Here is a 23,775-nt window from a genome sequence, read left to right on the forward strand (position 1 = left end):
TTTAAGTAAAGCAGACGGGATTTTCTTGTTTTTAAAATGTATGGATAGCCATGGGCACACTTCAGCACTCAGACATAATTTACAAAAGATGCATTTGTGTTTGGTGAATCCGCCAGATCAGAGGCAGAAGGGATGACCATGCGTTGTCTTGATAAGTGCGTGCATTGGATCATTTTCCTGTCCTGCTAAGCATTCAAAATGTAACGAGTACTTTTGGGTGTCAGGTAAAAATGTATGGAAGAAAAAGTACATAATTTTCTTTAGGAATGTAGTGAGTTAAAAGTAAAAGTTGTCAAAAAATATAAATAGTAATGTAATCTACAGATACCCCAAAAAACTACTTAGGTAGTATTTTAAAGAATCTTTACTGAAGTTCTTACATCACTGATTATTTCTTATGCCAAATGGGCGGTGATTCGTATGCAAGGGATATAATTAATGTGAGGACAGTACTAGAATGTATCCCCTTGTCTCTATCTCTCTTCCCCCCTCCATCTAACTTTATGTTGTAACAAGCCGTCATATCTTGTCAATCCACTAAGGACCTTTGTCTCATGTAAGTCTGCATGTGTATTCTTCGTTATTATTTAGTTAGCTAGTAAATTAATAAGTAAACCAATTTGTGTGGTATGGAATTATCAGTAAAGCTGGGGTTCTTGCATATCCAAGATTGTTGCGACCGTTCAGATTATGAGACTGATATGAGGTAATGAATAATAAGTGACTGTGATCGATATATAATTTTTATATCTTTAGAGTTCAGTTCGGAAGATGGTAACTCTATAAACAACTTCTTCCTTGATGCCTCAAATGCCTAATGAGTTAATTGTTACATGATTAATTTAATCGGGTAACAATTAAACATAGTTATTGGATTGAATAAATAACAGTCATCAGAATAATGAAAGTCACTTAACGACACTGTCAATAATGTTGAACCACATTGTATAAATGTTTTATTTTATAATGGAGACCGCGGTCATTTAGCTGACAAAAAAAAACGTCACTCTCACAGCCCTAACACCCAGTATATACAGTAGCATCATGTCTTTTAAACAGTAAACAGATGCCAGTTTCTGGTATGAGATCACCTCCAGAGGTTTGCTACAATGTGGTAATCCCAACCCCCCTCAACATGTCAGTGAATGGTTTGACTCAGCCCTGTCTGACCTCACGTCAGCGGTTTATTGCCCATCACTTTGAGCTCAGGGAGGGGGGTGATGGCGTGTCACAGTGGCCTTTGTACCTTTCTTTGACAACTTCAAGCACCCTCAAGCTGCAGAGATAGCGGCTCATACAACTCATGAATATTGCAGCTGGCATGGCAATGACATAAAATATTTTATTTATTTACACCCAGGAAGGAAGATATTTTAATGCCTTTCCTGTTGAGGTATTGGCACTGGAGTAATAAAAAAAGGCAGATAGAAGGTAAATATGCAAATAGGAAGAAAAATGGTGATTTATATAATCGGCTTTAACCTCTGTCTTCTTCTAGGTTAATCCTGAGTCGTTACAGTACCAGGAAAGTTTTTTTCTTCGAATTATAGCAGCCTTGACTAATCTCTATTCTACACGGGGCATGTCAAAAGTCAGGCAGAGTTCAAATTAAGTGTAAATTGAATTCTGCATGTACAGTTGAAGTCGGAAATGTACATACATTTTAGCCACATACATTTAAACTCAGTATGGGCTTGCAGAATTCCTGATATTTAATCCTAGTAAAAATTTCCTGTCCAAGGTCCGTTAGGATCACCACTTGATTCTAACAAAGTGAAATGTCAGAATAATAGTAGAGAGATTTATTATTTTCAGCTTTTATTTCTTTCATCACCTTCCCAGTGGGTCAGAAGTTTACATACACTCAATTAGTATTTGATAGCTTTGCCTTTAAATTGTTTAACTTGGGTCAAACATTTCGGGTAGTTTTCCACAAGCTTCCCACAATAAGTTGGGTGAATTTTGACCCATTCCTCTTGACAGAGCTGGTGTAACTGAGTCAGGTTTTTAGGCCTCCTTGCTCGCACATGATTTTTCAATTCTGCCCACAAATTTTCTATAGGATTGAGGTCAGGGCTTTGTGATGGCCAGTCCAATACCTTGACTTTGTTGTCCTAAACTATTTTTTCACAACTTTGGATGTATGCTTGTGGTCATTGTCCATTTGGAAGACCCATTTGCAACCAAGCGTCTTGAGGTGTTGCTTCAATATATCCACATAATTTTCCTGCCCCATGATGCCATCTACAATGGGGCAAAAAAGTATTTAGTCAGCCACTAAGTGTGCAAGTTCTCCCACTTAAAAAGATGAGAGGCCTGTAATTTTCATCATAGGTACACTTCAACTATGACAGAAAAAATGAGTGGCCTGTAATTTTCATCATAGGTACACTTCAACTATGACAGAAAAAATGAGAGAAAAAAAATCCAGAAAATCACATTGTAGGATTTTTTATGAATTTATTTGCAAATGATGGTGGAAAATAAGTATTTGGTCACCTACAAACAAGCAAGATTTCTGGCTCTCACAGACCTGTAACTTCTTCTTTAAGACGCTCCTCTGTCCTCCACTTGTTACCTGTATTAATGGCACCTGTTTGAACTTTTTATCAGTATAAAAGACACCTGTCCACAACCTCAAACTCCAACCTAGGTGTATGTAAACTTCCGATTTCAACTGTACATGAATTGGCTGTACTCTCCAAGACCCCAGATGGATCCAAATCTCCCCAAGGACGAGGAACTCAGGCAATAAACTGTGTCTGTGGATTATTGAATTCCATCTTTCCCTCCCTTTCCTTCCCTGCTTCACGTTTGCCTGTCAAGCCTACTATTTGGCTCGCTTTATCTCACAATCAACGATGTCTGATATTATCAACAGCCTCTAAGCAATCGGAATACATGTAATTAAACTTATGAATTTGGCCCATATTGTGAAATATGCAATATGTGGGAACATATGGGCCAGAGAGAGAGAGAGGTTGAGAGACCTGTTGGACAAAATTGAGACTTAGGTTCTTGTTTCGGTTCATGTCTAACAACATCCATACATGTGGAAAAAAACATCAGAAAGTCTGTGTTGGGAGCCTCCCCCAGTTCACAAGTAATGAATCTGGTAATTTATCTTCGGGCCTCTTGCAGCTATGTCATCATAAATCTGCTATGGGGATGTGAGATGAATGGTGATACATTATAATACTGCATTAGGGAGCCAAGATGGAGGAGGCTTTGCAGTCGTCCCCCACTATATGATACAAGCCAATGCATTGGCCATGGGTCCTAAAGCTTGAGTTCCAATTAAGTTTCTAGTTTGGAATACACATGTTCATGTCTAAAAGGTTTATTTATGTTCACCCTTCCCAGCGGAAAAGACTGGTTGAGACTACGTCATTAAAAGCGTCACTATGACATTCGTTTAACCAGATTTCCCCAGTTTGCCCGCTGGATTCCTTCTAAGAGTTTGCATCCTTTTCTCTATTTTATTTGATTTCACCTTTATTTAACCAGGTAGGCAAGTTGAGAACAAGTTCTCCTTTACAATTGCGACCTGGCCAAGATAAAGCAAAGCAGTTCGACACATACAACAACACAAAGTTACACATGGAGTAAAACAAACATACAGTCAATAATACAGTAGAAAAATAAGTCTATATACAATGTGAGCAAGTGAGGTGAGATAAGGGAGGTAAAGGCAATAAAAGGCCATGGTGGCGAAGTAAATACAATATAGCAAGTAAAACAATGGAATGGTTGATTTGCAGTGGAAGAATGTGCAAAGTAGAGATAGAAATAATGGGGTGCAAAGGAGCTAAATAAATAAATAAATACAGTAGGGAAAGAGGTAGTTGTTTGGGCTAAATTATAGGTGGGTTATGTACAGGTGCAGTAATCTGTGAGCTGCTCTGACAGCTGGTGCTTTAAGCTAGTGAGGGAGATGTTTCCAGTTTCAGAGATTTTTGTAGTTCGTTCCAGTCATTGGAAGCAGAGAACTGGAAGGAGCGGTGGCCAAAGGAAGAATTGGTTTTGGGGGTGACCAGAGAGATATACCTGCTGGAGCACGTGCTACAGGTGGGTGCTGCTATGGTGACCAGCGAGCTGAGATAAGGTGGACTTTACCTAGCAGGGTCTTGTAGATGACATGGAGCCCAGAGGGTTTGGCGACGAGTATGAAGCGAGGGCCAGCCAACGAGAGTGTACAGGTCGCAGTGGTGCGTAGTGTACGGGGCTTTGGTGACAAAACAGATGGCACTGTGATAGACTGCATCCAATTTATTGAGTAGGGTATTGGAGGCTATTTCGTAAATGACATCGCCGAAGTCGAGGATTGGTAGGATGGTGAGTTGTACAAGGGTATGTTTGGCAGCAAGAGTGAAGGATGCTTTGTTGCAAAATAGGAAGCCAATTCTAGATTTAAGTTTGGATTGGAGATGTTTGATGTGAGTCTGGAAGAAGAGTTTACAGTCTAACCAGACACCTAGGTATTTGTAGTTGTCCACATATTCTAAGTCAGAGCCGTCCAGAGTAGTGATGCTGGACAGGCGGGCAGGTGCAGGCAGCGATCGGTTGAAGAGCATGCATTTGGTTTTACTTGTATTTAAGAGCAATTGGATGCCACGGAAGGAGAGTTGTATGGCATTGAAGCTCGCCTGGAGGGTTGTTAAAACCTCTTAGAACTACCCATCCCGGATCCGGGAGAATTGTCATCAACTACACTAATTAGCATAGCGCAACGGTCAAAAAATATTACTAGAAAATATTCATATTCATGAAATCACAAGTGAAATATAGTGAAACACAGCTTAGCCTTTTGTTAATCACCCTGTCATCTCAGATTTCGAAATTATGCTATACAGCCAAAGCAAGACAAGCGTTTGTAAGTTTATCGATAGCCTAGCATAGCATTAGGTCGAGCTAGCAGCAGGACGCTTGGTCACGAAAATCAGAAAAGCAATCAAATTAACCGGTTACCTTTGATCTTCTAATGTTTTCACTGACGAGACTCCCAGTTAGACAGCAAATGTTCCTTTTGTTCCATAAAGATTATTTTATCCCCAAAATTCCTCCGTTTGCTTGTCACGTTATGTTCAGAAATCCGGTCATGACAACGCTGAAAAAATTCTAATTATATCCATAATGTCGACAGAAACATAGCAAACGTTTTTTTGTAATCAATCCTCAATGTCACGCCCTGACCATAGTTTGCTTTGTATGTTTATATGTTTTGTTTGGTCAGGGTGTGATCTGAGTGGGCATTCTATGTTGTATGTCTAGTTTGTCTGTTTCTGTGTTTGGCCTGATATGGTTCTCAATCAGAGGCAGGTGTTAGTCATTGTCTCTGATTGGGAAGCATATTTAGGTAGCCTGTTTTGTCATTGTGGGTGATTGTCTATTTTAGTTGCTTGTGTCAGCACAGTTCTTATTATCGCTTCACGGTCCTTATTCATTTATTGTTTTGTATTCAGTGCTCAGTGCTTTCTTTAATTAAAGTATCATCATGAACACATACCAAGCTGCATTTTGGTTCACTTCTTACTACGAAAACACTCAAGGTGTTTTTCAAATATCTATTCGATAATATATCAACCGGGACAATTGGCTTTCCAGTAGGAGCGAGAGGAAAAATGACTACCTCTGTCTTTTACCCAAGACTCACTCTGAGAGCCCTCAGCTGACCACTTACGCAATGTAGTCGTTTACGCTCATTCTTCAACATAAAGGCGTGAAATTACGTCTAAAGGCTGGAGACACCTTAGGGAATCTGGTTGATATCCCTTTCAGTGGCCAATAGGGGTGCATAGGAAGACAACGGTTTCAAAACATGAGTCACTTCCTGATTGGATTTTTCTTAGGCTTTCGCCTGCAATATCAATTCTGTTGTACTCACAGACAATATTTTGACCGTTTTGGAAACGTTAGAGTGTTTTCTATCCTAAGCTGTCAATTATATGCATATTCTAGTATCTGGTCTTGAGAAATAGGTGGTTTACTTTGGGAATGTTATTTTTTCAAAAATGAAAATAGTGCCCCCCAGTTTCAAGAGGTTAAAACAGTGTCCAAAGAAGGGCCAGAAGTATACAGAATGGTGTCATCTGCGTAGAGGTGGATCAGAGACTCACCAGCAGCAAGAGCGACATCATTGATGTATACAGAGAAGAGTTGGTCCAAGAATTTAACCCTGTGGCACCCCCATAGAGACTGCCAGAGGCCCGGACAACAGACCCTCCGATTTGACACACTGAACTCTATCAGAGAAGTAGTTGGTGAACCAGGCGAGGCAATCATTTGAGAGACCAAGGCTGTCGAGTCTGCCGATGACGATGTGGTGATTGACAGAGTCGAAAGCCTTGGCCAGGTCAATGAATACGGCTGCACAGTATTGTTTCTTATCGATGGCGGTTAAGATATTGTTTAGAACCTTGAGCGTGGCTGAGGTGCACCCATGACCAGCTCTGAAACCAGATTGCATAGCAGAGAAGGTATGGTGGGATTCGAAATGGTTGGTAATCTGTTTGTAGACTTGGCTTTCGAAGACCTTAGAAAAGCAGGGTAGGATAGATATAGGTCTGTAGCAGTTTGGGTCAAGAGTGCCCACCCTTTGAAGAGTGTGATGACCGCAGCTGCTTTCCAATCTTTGGGAATATCAGACGACACGAAAGAGAGGTTGAACAGGCTAGTAATAGGTGTGGCAACAATTTCCAGATTGTCTTGCCCGACTGACTTGTAGGGGTCCAGATTTTGCAGCTCTTTCAGAACAGCAGCTGACTGGATTTGGGAGAAGGAGAAATGGGGAAGGCTTGGGCGAGTTGCTGTGGGGGGTGCAGTGTTGTTGACCGGGGTAGGGGTAGCCAGGTGGAAAGCATGGCCAGTCGTAGAAAAATGCTGATTGAAATGTTCAATTATAGTGGATTTATCGGTGGTGACAGTGTTTCCTATCTTCAGTGCAGTTGGCAGCTGGGACGCGGTGTTCTTATTCTCCATGGACTTTACAGTGTCCCAGAACATTTTTGAGTTTGTGTTGCAGGAAGCAAATTTCTGCTTGAAAATGCTAGCCTTGGATTTTCTAACTGTCTGTGTATATTGGATCTCTGGACTGTTTGAGAAAGAGAGAGAGGGGGGGGGGGGACAGAGAAGGGGAGAGAGAGAATGTCAGCTAACATTGGAAACAGGCAGCCCATTTCTGATATATCATTTGACCAATCACATCAGATCTTTTCACATCAGATATTTTTCAGAGCTGATCTGATAGGTCAAAAGAACAATTTGTGAAAAAATTATCAGAATTGGGCTTCCGGTCTAAATACAGCCAGTGGGGGAACAAATCAAATCAAATATTATTTGTCACATGCTTCATAAACAACAGGTGTAGTGGTGTAGGATACTGGCTCGGAGCATGAAGGGGAGGATCACTGCGGGAGAGAGGGAACATTGTTTTGAACTGTCCTGGTAATTAAGCACCGTCGTACAGAATAAACCTCTCTCCTCTCTTCCGCTCAGTTCCTCTGATCATCCCTCCATCTCTCCCCCCTGTCTCTCTCTTTCTCTTCTGTTCTCCCTCTTTTTCTTTTCTCTTTCTTTCTCTCGTTCTCTTCTGCTTTCTCTATTTTAAACTTTCTCTCTTTCCCTCTGTTTTCCACTCTCTCTCCCTCACTCTTTCTCTATTTCTTCCCCCGTTCTCTCTTTCCGCTCTCCCTCTCTTTTTCTAGGTGGGGAAAGGAAAGGAGGCCAAACAAAGGGTATTAATCTAGCCTTGTAATTAACGAGGACCTTCAGGTTTTCGCTGGTACATTTGATACGTCTTCAAATTCTATGAAACTCCTGCTTTTGCATAAAGCATGTGACTGAAGTGTCACCACGGTTTTAATCATGCAGTGATACCTGTTTGATCTACATAATGGTGTGCTGTAGTCAGGGGTGAACTGGGAAAAGAATTCATCCCTGCCATTTTATCCATGTGCTCTTTCTACTGTACGTTTATTGGCACCCTTTCCGTTTTACCATCCATGATCTTGTCTGTCTCTTTACTGATGCCGATGATGCGATTAACTTTGAATGTGAGTTAGTATAACAGAGAAATTGCACAAAAAAATAAAGAAAAAATATACATTATCAGGCCCATATGAAAATATTTTTGTTTCGACCAGCCCACCCAACAAGAAAATGGTCCAGCACATCTGGCATTTGCCAGACTTGCCAGATGGCCAATCCACACCTGGCTGTAGTATGTCTATGTGGTGTCTTTGATGATGTTGATGTTGTATTCGGTTATAGAGTACTGCATGATATCTACATATTTCATGTCTCCACTTCCTACAACTGACTCTAACGAGAATTAATAGGCCTAGATTCTCATGTTTCGGGCCATAGATAACGGTATGATGCTATAGTTTCATGTTATCCATCCAACGTGGAGAAAAACTGACATTACGGCGATATACTCAATCCAGTGATGTTCCCTCTTTGATGCCATAGCAGTACATGACTGTTGGCACTCAGACCTTCTTAAACTGTATTTATGAAGGAGGGAGGGGGAGAGAGAGAGGGAGTAAGAGAGTCCTGTGGGAAGTAGCGAGGGAGGTTGTAGCTGATAGTTCCTCTAACCCCCTAGAGGACAGGTACAACGTTGCAATGTGGCTTTTCACTCCTGTTGTAAATTGTACTGGTCCACATACAACATCTTGGATACAGGATGCTATTACAGTAGCTCTTACATTCTGTAAGGGTTTCACTCTGTCTTGATCAGTGTTATGTAATCCTGGTCCTGGGGACCCACAGTATGTGCAGGGTTTTGTTCCAGCCTTGCACTAACACACCTGATTGCACTAAACATCTAATCATCTAATCACCCTTGTAAAGTTAAATCAGGTGATAGTGCAGGGCTGAAATAATAGTCTGTGTCCACATGGCCAGAATAGGACAACATTGATCTAGATAGTACACCATGGTATTATAATCATACATGGAAGGACATTCTGTGATTTGTTCAAAACACCTGGCAGACACTAATTCAGTTTAAACCACAAAGTTGTTGCATATTTGTGTCATTTGAACCATCTTGCTATGGCCAGTGGGGAAAGAACAGGTGTCAGGAGGTCACAGGCTAATATTAGAGCTTGTCGGGTTCTTGTTTTTACCAGGGAGTTATGGAACAATGAAAGAAGTGAGGAGTGTGTTAAGTGGAATGAAAATTCATGGATTGTGTATTTTCTGGATAAGGAGGCCTATAAATCATTTCAGATGATTTTCACTGTCTTTGTTCTTGATTTTGTAATGTGCAGTATGTTTGTAATTCACACCTTATCCTCCCTCAATTACTCCCATGTCTCATTTTGCCACCGACTGAAATAACCGCACTCATTTCACACTAATGACTGAGCAGTCATTCTACATGGGCTTCAAAATGATTCAAAAAGCCCCAATCTAGCAGAGAACTCATGTTTACACAGGCTTCATCCCAGATGGCATCGTATTCCCTACATAGTACACTATTTTTCACCAGGGCCCAAAGGGTTCTGGTCAAAAGTAGTTCACTATGGAATAGGGTGCCATTTGGGATGCAGTCACAGTGTGAAAAGTTCACCTCTTTCTGAATCAGTGGGCTGATTCATGTGTTTTAATCGGCAATTTGAATTGGTTGGTGCTGTGATGTGAAAAGACTAAATTAAAGACCTATGATCTTCCAAATGGCCATATCAACAGTGGGGCAAGACTTATGCTGTTTGACGTAAATGCTTATGGGTGTTGGGCAAGGCCACATGAATGGACTTGCCCAATGCTACAATAAATATATGCCAATAAGCATTGTAAATACATCTGGCATTGTAAAGACCACACACACACACACATAATATATATATTTTTTCTTACTAGTACTATGCTTCCTAAACACTGTCCACTGTCATTACTCTTGCTCAGCACAACATAACAGCATGTGAAGCAAAATTGCACCCAAAATGCTTTTTAACATTAAACCATTGTTCCTTTGAAACAATAGCCAACAATAACCAACCTCTTAATACATGGAATAATGTGTTTGCCTGTAGCTTTTTATGTTCTTATCACTGTCACTTAATTAAACCTATAAAAATGTTCCTCATTCATTCTTCATGTTTACAGATACAAACCCCAGAAATACAAACTGCATGCAGGCTTTGAGTAAAAAAAGGATGGTATGTTAGTTTTACAATTTCTCCCTTTGTTATCTAGACCAAACAAAATTAACGCTCCCAGAAGAACACGCTAGCAACAGCAAGAGGATGTCGGCCCTTAGGGGCAGAATCCTAATGACTGGGAAATAAATATATAATTTAAATATATATATATATAAATATATAATGTGATCTCTTCATTAATTGTAGCAGGGAGACTGCTGAGAATAGAGTTTTCTTCCCACATCGCACCAACACTGCCACCCTCTCTCTTTTCATATGGGAGGAATTTGAGGAAGGAATGGGGGGGGGGGGGGTCGAGGGGAGAGGGTGTGTGTGTGTGTCTGTGTATGCATGTGAGGTAAGTGGACTCATTGGCATATTGGTTAATCTCTGGAATTTTTGTATATTTTCCTCAAAATAGTTACCAAATTATTTTTACCTTTTGAGATGTTTGTTTACTTTGCTGTTATGAAGTGTTAGTGTCTGGGGTATTGATGTTAGTAGTATGTATGATACTGTATGTGGTATTGTGATGGAAGATATGGTATGGGGTATTGATGGTAGATATTGTATGAGATATTGATGGAAGATATGGTATGCAGTATTGATGGTAGATACATTATGGGGTATTGATGGTGGATACTCCATGGGGTAATGATGGTAGACACAGTATGGGGTATTGATGGTGGATACTCCATGGGGTATTGATGGTAGACACAGTATGGGGTATTGATGGTGGATACAGCATGGGGTATTGATGGTAGAGACTGTATGGGGTATTGATGGTAGAGACTGTATGGGGTATTGATGGTAGATACAGTATGGGGTATTGATGGTGGATACTGTATGGGGTATTGATGGTAGAGACTGTATGAGGTATTGATGGTAGATAATGTATGAGGTATTGATGGCAAAGACTGTATGGGGTATTGATGGTAGATAATGTGAGGTATTGATGGTAGAGACTGTATGGGGTATTGATGGTAGAGACAGTATGGGGTATTGATGGTAGAGACTGTATGGGGTATTGATGGTAGAGACTGTATGGGGTATTGATGGTAGAGACTGTATGGGGTATTGATGGTAGAGACTGTATGGGGTATTGATGGTAGAGACTGTATGGTGTATTGATGGTAAATACTTTATGGAATTGATGGTGGAGATGCTTGAGAGATGGAAAACGTATTGACATGGGGAAATGTACAGAGATAGGTCAAACTACTTTTGAAAAATGTTTTGTCACATTTCATAAGCCAACCATATTCTGTTAGACATTGTTGTGATCAGTCTGCAGTTGTTGTCATCAGTATGCCATTGTTGTCATCAGTATGCCATTGTTGTCATCAGTCTATTGCTGTCATCAGTCTATTGCTGTCATCAGTCTGACATTGTCATCACAAAGTGCTCTAAGTTCAGCTGGTGACCACTACAGTAGCTACAGCTAAAGTAGACCATAACACTATAAGTCTGATGTACTCTAGACTAAAGGACTAAGTGACCCAGATCACACATTCACAAAGCAACTCAGCACAATGCTGATCTTGGATCAGCTCCCCCCTCTTAATCATTGTGATTTTAAAGGCTAAACTGATCTTAGATCAGTACTCCTACTCCTAGTGGTGTAAAGTACAGTACTTACGTAAGTAAAAAATACTATAAAGTACTACTTATGTAGTTTTTGGGGTATCAAGAAATAAAAAAAAATACGGTTTTCTTCCTGGGAAGAAGAGGAGGACCAAAATGCAGCATGGTTATGGTTGAACATCTTTAATAAAGATGATAAGGTGAACAATATACATATACAAAACAAGAAAACGTGGAAAAAACCAAAACAATCCTAACTGGTGCAAAACACAGAGACCGGAAACAATCACCCACGAAATACCCAAAGAATATGGCTGCCTAAATATGGTTCCCAATCAGAGACAACAATCAACACCTGCCTCTGATTGAGAACCACTCTAGGCAACCATAGACTTACCTAGAATACTACACTGAACACAACCCCATCAATCTACAAAACCCCTAGACAAGACAAACACACAATCACCCATGTCACACCCTGGCCTAACCACATTAATAAAGAAAACACAGAATACTAAGGCCAGGGCTTGACAAAAATAAAGAATTGTGCCTTTGGGTTTTCTTAATATAAGGTATTTCAAATGATTTATACTTTTACTTTTGAAACTTATGTTTTACTGGGTGACTTTCACTTTTAATTGAGTAATTTTCTATTAAGGTATCTTTACTTTTACTCAACTATGACAATGTAATATTTTTTCCAACACTGCTCCAACTCTGAGATGCTTCGTTTATACGGGTCCAGGAAACTAGTCCAACAAGTAAACACTGTTTTCCAGGATCCGTCTGTTTCTTTAAATACCAATTTGTATTCTTGGCGTGGGTGTAAGACAAGGCTGGCAGTGCTTTGCTCTCAGTCTGGCATAGTGGGCCTTCATTCTGGGAGCATATCCACTCAGTTTCACTAGGTGGTGCAGCAATTAACTATACACAGTGAAACTGGCTGCCTTGCTCTTTATTTAAAATCTTCTCTGTAGACAAATGGCTACTTTGGAGTGAAGATGTGAAGGAAAACTTCATGTGAATGAGGTTTATTGACATCAGGGTGGCAATTAAAGCCTACAAAACAACAAAATAATGTATTTGAAAAAACCTCTGTGAGTTTCCATACATTGAATGACTAGAGTATGTATTTTGGATACTTTGCAGAAACACCACTTTCTTTCAGACTCGGAAATAACAATGTTTATCGCTGAATGTTGGCTTCCGATGGGCTGCATATAGGCTACATTCAAGTTGACAAAAGAGACCTATAATATACCGAGCCAAAGATAGACTTTTGCCGTTACAATCTGGCTAGTGGTTAGCTCCATTAGTGTTAGTGTGTTCTTGAGGTGTCGTATGCAGATCTCCTGTGGACTGACACATTGTTAGTTATTGACTCCCCTCCCCTTAGGGCCCTTCAGTGGTTTGCACTTATTGACTAATGTATCTCCCCACTTGAGTAATATCTCTTCTGAAAGGGCTGGCCAGCTGTGATAATGTCATATAAATTATTCCTGTGCTCACAGACACAGAATGACATACATTTATCATAAGATTCTAAGGAAATTTGTTGGAATCGTAAAACATCTTAGCAAGTTATCTGCTTATTTTTTTTTCAAGGGAAATCACGCTGTTTATGAGTAAACTTTGCCTCAGTGGCAAGATTGTTTTCTTTTATTTGTTGTTGTTGTCCCTTGGTGTTACGACTTCCGCCGAAGTTGGTGCCTCTCCTTGTTTGGGCGGCGTTCAACGTCACCGGCTTTCTAGCCGCCACCAATCTACATTTCTTTTTTGATTTTTTTTGTCTTGATTGTATACACCTGGTTTCCATTATGTTATAATTCTTTCCCTATTTAACCCTCTGGTTCCCACATGGTTTTGTGCGTGTTTGTTCTTTGTTATGTTGTTGCTCTTTTGTGTCGAGCTGGAATATTTTCCCAGTATGGAATTAGTTTGTCATTTATTAGAGTAAAGTACATTTTACACTGACACTTAACACTGGGTGCCCTTTGTGCTTCTGAAATTTTCCCCTAATCACTATATAGTGCACTATACTTTTGACCAGTGCCCAAAGGGATCTGGTCAAAAGTAGTGCACTTCGTGGGGAGTCATTTGGACACAATCCTTTGACTGAGAACACAATCTTATTTACAGCAACGCCATGGGGAATAGTTTCAGGGGAGAGGAGGGGGATGAATGAGCCAATTGGAAGCTGGGGATGATTAGGTGGCCATGATGGTATGAGGGTCAGATTGGGAATTTAGCAAGGACACCAGTGTTAACAACCCTACTCTTATAATAAGTGCCATGGGATCTTTAGTGACCTTAGAGAGTCAGAACACCCGTTTATTGTCCCGTCCGAATGACAGCACCTTACACAGGGCAATGTCACCAATCACTGCCCTGGGGCATTGGGATCTCCTTAGACCAGAGGGAAGAGTGCCTCCTGCTGGCCTTCCAACACCACTTCCAGCAGCATCTGGTTTTCCATCCAGGGATCGACCAGGACCAACTATGTTTAGCTTCAGAGTCAAGCCAGCAGGATTACTCGATCAGTCACCTCATTCGACATTTTATTTTCCCGTTATGCTCGGCGGTGCAAGTGCACACAGAGGACTAACAATGGGCATTCTAATGACTCCCCACACTGATTAGCTTGATAATTTAATTCAAATGGAATAATCACCAAAAAGAATGAGCAATTAAACACAGTATTTAGAAGTACTGTGCTTCATTTGTCTTTTTAAAAGCTGTTAATTGGTACACATTTCATTGTACATTAATCATGGTTCTAAAGCCAAATCAGATGTCCAATCATATGAAGGCAACAGTAACATCATACCATAATTCAATATACTGCATATGATCTTAATTTGACCACTGTTTTGTTGCTGAGAATTTTGAGCTTTGTGATTTACATAAATTCACTGAAAATCCACACTAACACATGGTTATATCAACAGTAATGCACTTTTCATGCGGAATTCATTTGGCCAGCTTCTAGCTAAACACTGATCAAGCAACATTCTGGACTAAACGTTAAAATCCTGTTTCTGCAGGATTATTTTGCTGTGACTGAATATTGGTCAAATTAATATCCTACATCTGTATGGAATCCTTTGATGACGACGTGTAGTCTTGATGTTTCTGATTCACAGCGTCTAATTAGGTTGTAAATGTCTTTACTGTAGCAAAGTTTGTTTGATTCCAACACATCCAGTACATCTAGTATGACACTTAAAAAGATATAACCTTATAAACCCCTTCTCTTGTCTAAACTCTTGCACAATCCTCCTCATTAATTAAGCAAACAACAAGTGGTACATGAGCTGCATTGGATCAGGCTTTCATTTTGCACCATGTTCTAAGGCAAATCGCTATATCAAGTAGTTGATGGTTATATAAGGTGGTTGATGGTTACTTTTGCCCTGTCTTTTGCCCCTTCCCTATCAGTTTGTACCTTTTGTATTCAGAGTGGTGGAGGGGTGGGAGGGAGTTGTTTAACCTCCTGTTATTTCGAGTTGCTGCATATTACAGTATAACTAACTGGCAGTTTTATTTTATTTTTCATTTATGCGCTGTGATGGCTGTAGCGCTAGACATTGACAGGGGAGAGTATTTTCAGACGGCTCTCACAGGAAAACAATTAAACAACTCAACAGAGACGGAGGATAGAAGAAGAAAATATAATTTCCCTCCTGCGTGCTTGCACAGGGGTCATCCTCTCTTTCAATGTTTGTGTTTTCTCATCCTAATCTTCTTTCTTTCCCTCTATCTGTCCTCCTACTTCTCTTCTCCTATTACTATGTGCTTAAAAGGATCATTCAGACACAAGCTCCCCTGGAGTTTTGACTGAACACTCTCTCCTCTTTGAATGTTTGGCACAAGCCAGGTTCTTTTGAATTACGGCAACTTGGCTCATTAAAAGTCAGACTAGACTGTATGTGTCAAATTCTACTACTCAACTGGGCTGCAGGTCTCGACTACAGAAAAAAGATCACATCTCTGTATCTCTCACTCTCTGTTTCTTTCAGATTGGCCGTCTCTGCTCCCATTCAACTCGGTACGAAGTAGTTGTGATTATCCTGGACTTTTATGTTTAATCTCCTCCCCCTCTGTAGGCCTGAGGAGAAGCCTGCTTTAGAGTTGTGTGAGGTGAATGGTCAAATCTAAATGGTACATCTAAATATATAAAAAAAAACAAGAGACAGCAACAGGCGTGTCATCATTAGATAACCACTGACAGGTGACTCATTAAAAAATAAAAAATTCTCCCTCTTCCTAAAATAGTCCCAACGCAGTTCAGCCCGCGTACTGTTCAGTCCCCAGTACCGATTCAGTTTGTACCCATAGTCAAGCTCTGTCTTATATGATGTAGGCCTAATGGAGTGGAAGTATGAAGTTGACATGAAATAAAACAATGGAAGTGGTGGTCATATTGACAACATCATGTGGTTCAAGGATGATGATCTTTGAAATGATGCTTTCTATAAGATCCTTGCACTTGTATGTTGCAGTTCAGAAAGGCGGGACTAAATACTGTCCTTCCTGTAGCACCTCTTCTTTATTAGCTAATGTCATGCTGAACTAATAGAACCCGGGCATGACCCCAGTCTCCAGGGTGTCTAATGGAGAGTGGGATATGCAAAAAACACATTTACAATTCACACGTGCATTAATACAGTTGTACATGTGTGAAATAGGACGAATATCAGCACCCACCAAATTATTATTAATCTAATATCAAGTAGTATTAGATATACTGTAGTCTTAAGAGTGTATTCTATTCTCTCACTGGCCTTGTTCATTTATCAAACGAGGGGCCAGGAAAAAATCTCAAGAGTGTTTTCTCCCGCCAAAGATAGGATGCTTAGAAGACAAGTACAGAGTTATGGCATTTTCATGTTTAATATCATCCCTAGTAAAATATAAATACGATAAAAGGTATCTCTGTTCTTTTGCCTTGCTACGCTTTTTGAAATGGGTCTGGGTCTGCGTGCTGTGAGAGTGAGTCTTCCCCCTAGAAAACACTATTCAAGCAATACTCCATAATTGGTTTCAGAGATAAGGTCTCCCTCATTCTCAATGGGGATAACTCAATCCCTGATCTTGTTAGAGAGCTTTTAGGGCATAGAGAGGATTGACAGAGTCTCAGTCCAGCCTTTTGTTTTTATCTCACGGACACCATCTTCTCTCTGATGGCTCGCCTTAAACCCCATAATGGTCTGGGGAAAGATTACATTAAGCATTCTGCTACAAATCAGATGGAAAGATTGTACAGCTAGCCAGCCACATACAATGAGAGGAGGACAAAATTGAACTGTCTGACAGTCTGCTCGCTCAGATGTTTACAGTTTCTTCACACGTCTTTCTGAACTACAGTAATTTGAGCTAGGCAAGTAGCAGTACAGACTAGCATTGCTTTGGGGGTTGCAATTCAGTCCTTCAGTTCAACCATTGTGACTTGTGTGTAAAAAAATTGTCAGTGCTTGCCCATGGTCCTGTGAGGTCCCCTCTTATGGGAGTTATTAAGGAAATTGGAATCATTATTTCATCAAGCAGATGAAATGTTTTCAGGTTTTGTGGCCAGGGCTTGAAATAAAAATCGATGTGGTGGATATTGAACCGTGGCCTCCCCTGAGAGAGCACAGAGGTCTGAGGATTCCTTAAATACCTGCAGTGTATTGATGATTGGATGTAACGGCTCTCTGTCTTACGGCTCTCTGTCAATTACACCAGACTCAATGCTGATGTATAGTATCACATGTGTAAAACACGTATCGGTGATTATGTTGGTTCAGAAGCCCCACTGAACATCATAATAATTGTGTTTATATTTTTTAAGTACATTTAAGTACCCATGGTTACCACCTAGTTTCCTAGTAAATACTAGGTAAATAACACTGGAAATAGTACCGCAATATAAAGTACCAATAATTGGTCAGAAATCTGTTTTCGAGGTCTGTTTATTGAACCAGTTTTGGGTCATCTTAGGAAGTCTAACGATTCTTAGAGCAAATCAAATTTTGTTGGTCACACATATTTAGCAGATGTTCTTGCAGGTGTAGCGAAATGCTTAGTGTCGACTGTAGAGAGACAGCTATCTTTGTCGCACCCACCCCTCCCTTCCTTTTTAAGAAACTTCTTACTGTACTGGGGGGTTCTGAAGAGAGAGAAAGTTTGTCTCTGGTGCAAACCTGATCAGTTGGTATACTCACATAATCTGTTTTTCAGGAATCATGTAGTTGTATATTTCACTGGACAATCTGTGCCAAAGTGACAATACAGTGGTTCCTCCTTTAAAAGTTGTGAACCCCCCCCCCTTCCTATCACAGACCAGATTTGCCCTAACGACCAAGGGGTAGCTTGCTACTCAATGTAATAAAGTCCATGACTTTTCACATATGTTACCTTACACGTTGTGTTGGTTGACAATATGTTAGCTAGCTACCTAATGTCAGTAGTGATACATCAAACTTGCCAGTATATTAACTATATAGGCTAACTAACTACCCAATGTTAATTGACTTGATTATTTTCGGCATTCTGAGTTTAGCTAAATGGTATAGTTTCTCATTGGACATTCTGGTGCTTTCGTAAATTTGTGTAACAGTTTTGAGTCCGTCCCTTTCCTCGCCCCTTTCTGGGCTCAAACCAGGGACCCTGTGCACACATAGACAACAGCCACCCACGATGCTGTTCTGTTTAGTGTGTTTTGCACATGACGGAGCTGTTTCGGTTGTTTCTTTTGTTCCTTGTTGTATTTAGTGTTCAGTTTATTAAAAATAATGATGAACACTTACCACGCTGCATCTTGGTCCTCACCTTCTTCCACCAACGGTCGTTACAGCCTTGTGATGTTGAACAGTAAGCTGGGAATAGAACGTTAGGAAGGCAAGTTGGTGAAACGGTTCTCAATGGAACTAATAGGAGCTGGCAGGGTGAAAAATGCACTAATGCACTGTTTTTTAGTGATTAGTTCAAAACGACGGCAAGCTTGACTGCGGTTGCAAGGCCAGGAACGCTCAAATCAACCCTACTCCTCGGCCCTAACGTCCAGTGTGTGCTCCGAGAGCGAAATGGTCTGAATTTACAAACTGGCAATTATTCTCTGAATGGAAACACCATAATATGTATCAAATTAATTAAGCCAAATTTCTTAAAATCAATCCTGGTAATGCCTATATGGAAAACTATCAAATGCTTCTCAAACTAGCAATAACTTGCAGTAACAGAAGAAATGGTTGAAAATGAAATGCCACAAAATCCTACAGCAGCATGCAGGGTGTGCCACAGTATGACAACTTTTATAGGAGGAACCACTGTAGCTTTGAAGGGCTGGACCTTTGGGTTTGGAGCCCAGTTGGTACCCAGTTGATTTGATTTGACGGTGGAAGGGAAACTCTACAGAGAGCAAGAGACAGTCTGGCGGTATAGATCGACCCCTGTTGTCCCAAGCAGACAACTCTCTCTATCTCCCTTAATTGCCAAGCAGGGTAGAAAGTGTATCACAGGTTATACTTTCCAGGAGGGAAAACTATGACGATGCTGTTCTGTACCCTGTGTCATGGTTCCATGTTCTGCACAGGCAGTCATGGAGAACGTTTTGTTTTGTAACATTTCAGATTATAAGCCCCCACCCCCTTCTCCCTTAAAAGGATAGCAGTAATAATGTCACAATGTGTCAATGTGCAGTGACAAAAATGTCTAAGTGTTTAAGAAATCATAACATACCATCTTAGACTGTGAAAGATAATTTGCTAGATATTTTTAGGTCCAAGGGTTATCTGTACATTTTACCCGGGTGTCACTCGCCATGCAATCGCTTTGTCTCTCTAGAATGCTTTAAAATTATAATTTTGGTCTCTGAATCTGTCATTATATTCCATCATAAAACATTATGTGTGACAAAGAGAGGATTGAGACACGAGGTCTCAGACAGTGTACATCATTGTACTCCACCACCTACAATACAACTCCCTGTGCAAAGTGAGATGTTATGCTAATTCAAAACAATGAATCAGCTGAACACAACACAGATCTTGATTAAGAGGTTCAGTGCTGAACTTTTAGTTTAGAATAATAGTCACCGCATTAATGTACTTCGGAATCTCAGTAGCATGAGTGACAAGGCATGTTACGGTGTTCATCGCCATGTCATGCTAATTGCTAATGTTTTCCAACCATGTAAATGAATTAAACACACAGAAATTGTGCTTTAATGGGTGTGTCAATGTCGTAGTAAGCAAAGCTGTCAGCCATCATTGCACACGTATATGCATACATTCTCAAAATTAGGGTTATATTAATTTAGAATGGACATTTTGACTCACACGAGGGTCGCCATAGTAGAAATGGCTTCCATCTAACCATTAAAGATGCAATATGCAGAAATTGCTCTGCCATTTACTGATTGCTAAAATTCTAATAGTTTGCAAAATGTCAGTTTATGTGACAAAACAAGCAAGTATAGGGTATAGAATCATTATAGCATCTAAACTAGTGATGCACCGATATGACATTTTTGGCCGATACCGATATCTGATATTTTCCTTGCCAAAAACAAAAGATACCGATAAGTGATATTTAACAGTTTTTTGGCCTTTTAAGCATTCTAATACAGTTAAATAGTTGACACACACACATGGACGCAGTGGTCTAAGCTACTGCATCTCAGTGTATGAGGCGTCACCATAGTCCCCGGTTCGAATCCAGGCTATATCACATCCGGCTGTGATTCGGAGTCCCATATGGCGGCGCACAATTGGCCCAGCAGAGTCCGGATTTGGCCGGGGTAGGCCGTCATTGTAAATAAGAATTTGTTCTTAACTGACTTGCCTAGTTAATTAAAGGTTACACACACACACCATACTGACCAAAACATATTTGGTTGGCATTTACGTATGTTCCCATTACCAGCAAAACATCATCAGAACATATTTCTTTCATTTACTTGCTGTGCTGTTTCGTTGTTCATTTGTTCAGTCATTTCATTCTCAACCAGGATTTCTATGGAACGCCGTTTGGGTCTTCGCTATGGAACGTTTGGGTCTTTGCGTGTCAAAATATACAGTATATCACAAAAGTGATTACACCCCTCACATTTTTGTAAATATTTGAGTATATCTTTTCATGTGACAACACTGAAGAAATGACACTTTGCTACAATGTAAAGTAGTGAGTGTACAGCTTGTATATTTGCTGTCCCCTCAAAATAACTCAACACACAGCCATTAATGTCTAAACTGCTGGCAACAAAAATGAGTACACCCCTAAGTGAAAATGTCCAAATTGGGCCCAATTTGCCATTTTCCCTCCCCGGTGTCATGTGACTATTTAGTGTTACAAGGTCTCAGGTGTGAATGGGGAGCAGGTGTGTTAAATTTGGTGTCATCGCTCTCACACTCCCTCATACTGACTGGTCACTGGAAGTTCAACATGGCACCTCACGGCAAAGAGCTCTCTGAGGATCTGAAAAAAAATAATTGTTGCTCTACATAAAGATGGCCTGGGCTATAAGAAGATTGCCAAGACCCTGAAACTGAGCTGCAGCACAGTGGCCAAGACCATACAGCGGTTTAACTGGACAGGTTCCACTCAGAACAGGCCTTGCCATGGTCAACCAAAGAAATTGAGTGCACGTGCTCAGCGTCATATCCAGAGGTTGTCTTTGGGAAATAGACATATGAGTGCTGCCAGCATTGCTGCAGAGGTTGAAGGGGTGGGGGGTCCGCCTGTCAGTGCTCAGACCATATGCCGTACACTGCATCAAATTGGTCTGCATGGCTGCCGTCCCGGTAGGAAGCCTCTTCTAAAGATGATGCACAAGAAAGCCTGCAAACAGTTTGCTGAAGACAAGCAGACTACGGACATGGATTACTGGAACCATGTCCTGTGTTCTGATGAGATCAAGATACAATTATTTGATTCAGATGGTGTCAAGCGTGTGTGGCGGCAACCAGGTGAGGAGTACAAAGACAAGTGTGTCTTGACTACATTCAAGCATGGTGGTGGGAGTGTCATGGTCTGGGGCTGCATGAGTGCTGCCGGCACTGGGGAGCTACAGTTCATTGAGGGAACCATGAATGCCAACATGTACTGTGACATACTGAAGTAGAGCTTGATCCCCTCCTTTCGGAGACTGAGCCGCAGGGCAGACTTCCAACATGATAACGACCCCAAACACACCTCCAAGTTGACCACTTCCTTGCTAAAGAAGCTGAGGGTAAAGGTGATGGACTGGCCAAGCATGTCTCCAGACCTACACCCTATTGAGCATCTGTGGGGCATCCTCAAACGGAAGGTGGAGGAGTGCAAGGTCTCTAACATCCACCAGCTCCATGATGTTTTCATGGAGGAGTGGAAGAGGACTCCAGTGGCAACTTGTGAAGCTCTGGTGAACTCCCTGCCCAAGAGGGTTAAGGCAGTGCTGGAAAATGATGGTGGCCACACAAAATATTGACACTTTGGGCCCAATTTGGAAAATTTTCACTTAGGGGTGTACTCACTTTTGTTGCCAGTGGTTTAGACATTAATGGCTGTGTGTTGAGTTATTTTGAGGGGACAACAAATATACACTGTTATACAAGCTGTACACTCACTACTTTACATTGTAGCAAAGTGTAATTTATTCAGTGTTGTCACATGAAAAGATATACTCAAATATTTACAAAAATGTGAGGGGTGTACTCACTTTTGTGATATACTGTATACTATTTAACATGATTTGACGTGTTAATTAAGCTTGTTCACCATTTTTTTTACGTAGTTATTACACATTGATTACACTATCACTCATATTTCATATGTCACAATAATTCATCGATACGTATGCTATGATGCTGGTAAAGTTATCTCGCGCACCTACAGTGCTGGTCATAAAAATATATATATATATATATATTTAGCTCGTAGATGCAAACAATGTTCTTCCCCAAAAACATAGCAAAACAACAATCTGTTTCAGTAGCTATAGTTAGCTAGCTAACTATATAGCTAGGTGTCATCATCTAAAATAACCCTAATTTATAAGACAGTTCTTATTTGATAAATGATGGTCGGACCCATCTATGTGAAGCTAGCCACAATAAGGATTAGCCACACGGTTAGCCTTCAAAATAAAAAAGTATGGCATAATTCTACTATTTGTATTCATTTGCATCACTGTCAATGACAAACTTTTATTTTGAAGGCTAACCGCAAATTCCACTATTATGCCTGATCCTTATTGTGGCTAGCTGATCAGCTGTTGTTGTCTCACCTGTTTTAGCTAGCTCTCCCAATCAACACCTGCGATCACTTTATGCCTAGCTGTATGTCTCTCTCAAATGTCAATATGCCTTGTATACTGTTGTTCAGGTTAGTTATCATTGTTTTAGTTTACAATGGAGTCCCTAGTTCCACTCTTCATACCTCTGATACCTCCTTTGCCCACCTCCCACACATGCGGTGACCTCACCCATTACAACAAGCATGTCCAGAGATACAACCTCTCTTATCATCACCCAGTGCCTGGGTTTACCTCCACTGTACCCGCACCCCACCATACCCATGTCTGCGCATTATGCCCTGAATATATTCTACCACGCCCAGAAATCTGCTCCTTTTATTCTTTGTCCCCAACGCTCTAGGCGACCAGTTTTGATAGCCTTTAGCCGCACCCTCATCCTACTCCTCCTCTGTTCCGCGGGTTATGTGGAGGTAAACCCAGGCCCTGCATGTCCCCAGGCACCCTCATTTGTTGACTTCTGTGATCGAAAAATCCTTGGTTTCATGCATGTCAACATCAGAAGCCTCCTCCCTAGGTTTGTTTTACTCAATGCTTTAGCACACTCTGCCAACCCTGATGTCCTTGCTGTGTCTGAATCCTGGCTTAGGAAGGCCACCAACAATTCTGAGATTTCTATACCCAACTATAACATTTTCTGTCAAGATAGAACTGCCAAAGGGGGAGGAGTTGCAGTCTACTGCAGAGAGAGCCTGCAAAGTAATGTCATACTTTCCAGGTCCGTACCCAAACAGTTTGAACTTCTAATTTTAAAAATGAATCTCTCCAGAA

The 23,775-nt window shown here is 40.7% G+C and overlaps 2 pseudogenes; both read left to right on the forward strand.

Annotated features, from left to right (window-relative positions):
• LOC139423511 (VPS10 domain-containing receptor SorCS3-like) overlaps nucleotides 1–23,775 on the forward strand; it is a 391,895-nt pseudogene that overhangs the window by 234,165 nt on the left and 133,955 nt on the right.
• Nucleotides 1–23,775, forward strand: part of LOC139424133 (VPS10 domain-containing receptor SorCS1-like) — a 171,627-nt pseudogene that overhangs the window by 31,384 nt on the left and 116,468 nt on the right.

Source organism: Oncorhynchus clarkii, chromosome 13 (genome assembly GCF_045791955.1).
Source record: "Oncorhynchus clarkii lewisi isolate Uvic-CL-2024 chromosome 13, UVic_Ocla_1.0, whole genome shotgun sequence".
NCBI lineage: Eukaryota > Metazoa > Chordata > Actinopteri > Salmoniformes > Salmonidae > Oncorhynchus > Oncorhynchus clarkii.